The sequence below is a fragment of the Tupaia chinensis genome, unplaced genomic scaffold (assembly GCF_000334495.1).
Source record: "Tupaia chinensis unplaced genomic scaffold, TupChi_1.0 Scaffold000295_1, whole genome shotgun sequence".
NCBI lineage: Eukaryota > Metazoa > Chordata > Mammalia > Scandentia > Tupaiidae > Tupaia > Tupaia belangeri.
The window spans coordinates 62886-65929 of NW_006159783.1; positions in this window are offsets into that span (position 1 = coordinate 62886).

Here is a 3044-nt window from a genome sequence, read left to right on the forward strand (position 1 = left end):
ACAAAGTGGAGATAATCAAAAATAGGCATATAGATCAATGAAACAGAATAGAGAATCAAGAAATAAACCCAAATCACACAGTCAACTGATCTTTGACAAAGGGTATAAGGCAGTGTAGTGGAGAATAGAAAATCTTTTCAACAAAAGTTCTGGAAGAACTGGATATCCACCTGCAGAAAAATAAAACTGGACCTGTCTCTCACCATTAACAAAAATCAACTAATAATGGATCAAATAATTATATGGAAAGTCTCAACCTATAAAACTACTGGTAGAAAACTTACAGGAAACTCTTAAAGATAATTGGAGTAGGTAAAGATTTCTCAAATAAGATCTATAGGGACCAGCAGATGGTGTAACGGTTACATCACTGGACTCCCATATAGTCAACTGTGGTTTGAGTCCCCAACCAGTTGGCTTAAAACTCACACCAGGTGCATGTGCAAGTGTGCCCAAAATCCTGAGAGGAGAATGGAGAAGAAGTAATTGCAGTGTGGTCATCCTTCCTCAGAGGTGATTTCTTGCTTTCTGTCTCTATGTATCTTTCTGTCTCTCCAGCAAGCTCATGCATCCTGTAGCAAAAACTCTGGAAAAAAAAAGAAGAAAGAAGAAAGAAAGAAAGAAAGAAAGAAAGAAAGAAAGAAAGAAAGAAAGAAAGAAAGAAAGAAAGAAAGAAAGAAAGAAAGAAAAAGATCTATAAAGTAATAATCCCCAAAATAGACAAGAGGGATTACATCAAGCTAAAAAGCTTCTGCACAGCAAAGGAAACAGGAATTAGAGTGAAAAGACAACCCTAAGAATGGGAGAAAATATTTGTAAGTTATCCCTCAGACAAAGTATTGATACCCAGAACATACAGGGAACTCAAGCATCTCACCCATAAAAACATGAATAATTCAATTTAAAAATGGGCAAATGAGTTGATTAAACAGCTCTCCAAGGAAGAGTTATGAATGGCTAAAATGCATATGAAAAAATGTTAAAAGTCTCTTGGCATAAGGGAAATGCAAATTAAAACCACAATGAGATACCATTTAACCCCCCTTAGTATGAGTTCAATCTCTGTGGGAAAAAAAAAAAAAAGGAAAATCCTCAAAAACCTACAAACAGAACTTCTATATGACCCAGTAATCCCACTCCTTGGTTCCTTGGTATCTACCCAAAGGACAGGAACACAGAAAAACACTTGGACATCCTTGTTCATTGCAGCATTACCCACAATTGCTAAGATATGGAACCAACCTAAGTGTCCAAAACTGATGACTAGATTGAAAAATCACGGTGTAGGGACCAGCAGTTAGTGTAATGGCTATGTCGCTGGACTCCCACATAGTCGAACGTGGTTCGAGTCCTGGACCTGGTGGCTTAAACTCACGTCGGGCGCGTGTGCATGCATGCCCAAGATCCCAAGAGGAGAATGGAGGAGAAGGGATTGTGGCATGGCCATCCCCCCTGGGGAGTGATTTCTTGCTTTCTGTCTCTCTGTCTCTTTCTGTCTGGTGAGCACATGCACCCTATAGCAAAAACTTCTCAAAAAAAAAAAAAAAGAAAAATCATGGTGTGTATATATACTATGGGATATTACTCAGCTATAAGAAACAGTGAAATCCTATTGTTTGATTCAAAGGGGATGAATACAGAAGAGTTAATGTTAAGTAAAATGAGCCAGACTGAAAGACAGACACTGTGTATCCCCTCTCAGTTTGTAGAACATCTGCACCCTATGGCAGAAATGGAAAGATCTGAAGATACAAGAGCAGAGAGGATGTGTGTGGATACTAGAGACTGAGGGAGGAGAGTGGGTGGTGTAGAGCGGGTGGTAGAGGTGGCATGATGGACAAAGAGAAGGAACATTTAACAGACAAAGAAGTGTAATATTCTCTGTTGAAAAAAAATCATATACATCATGATGTGGACTTTATGTGAAATGTGAAAATATAAAAAAGAATGGAAAAATATAGTTTAGTACTTCTTAATGAAGGGGGAAAGAAAAGATGAAGACCCCAAAGGATAGAAAAGTGCAATCACATTGTTTTTACTGGTCCAGAACAGCAAAGGAGAGAAAATCCTAAAACCGAGAAGACAAAAGCAATGAAGACAAGAACTGGGGGCTAGCGGCAGAATAGTGGCGATGAAACAGACGTGAAGAGAAGGTCACGTGTTGTGTGGTGCGTCCCAGACCTCGCCACACCCGTGGGCTGGAGCGACTGAGAAGAGGTAGGATGCCCTCTATGAGGAGCATGCCCTTTTTGTCTCTTTTTTGTTCAGTCTCTTTCATGAAAGATATGAACAAATAAACTCATAAAAAATCATTAGTAGGCTTAATAGATTAAATAAAACCTCACAGAGGAACTATTATCACAGTAAAAGTAAAAATAAAAACATGAAGAGACATGAACACACACATGTACTATTTCAGAATAATAATATCTATAAGGCCTAAACTTGCCAACATAAGAAAGCTTAAGTAACATAAACCAATGAAATAATGCAAGCCAACAAAAAGAGAAAAAAGTTATGAAAATACACATGTCACATAAAAATGAGGAAAAACAACTGAAACACTTTAAACCTTGCTCAGTCTGGCAATAAAATATATGCACATAAAAAAGGAGACATTCTCGTATCACAGTGTCAAAGAATGATGATGACGACCCAGGGAAAATCTGGACTTTTTTTTTTTTCTTGAGATTTTCTTGCAACTCTAACAGCTAAATGTGAAAACTCCTGCAGTCTCTTTCTCCCAAGGACAGTGTGTGTTAATTTGGCTCTGTCCCCAGGGTAGACAGATACATATCCTGCTCAAAAAGGGTCACTTTAAAACAGAGAGAAAGCAGGGATAGGATGCCATGCTCCTTAGTGTCCTCTGTCTGCAGCAGAAGGAATCTGGAGGCATCTCCTGCCCAGAGTCCCCACCTTCTAAAATCTTACAACTTTATCAGGTGACTGTGTTTGTAAGTACTCATTTTTTTGTTTTTAAATTGTGAGTCATAGTTCTGCTTTGAGGCTTAGAAGAGTGAACACAACCAAAGCGGATAAAGTGT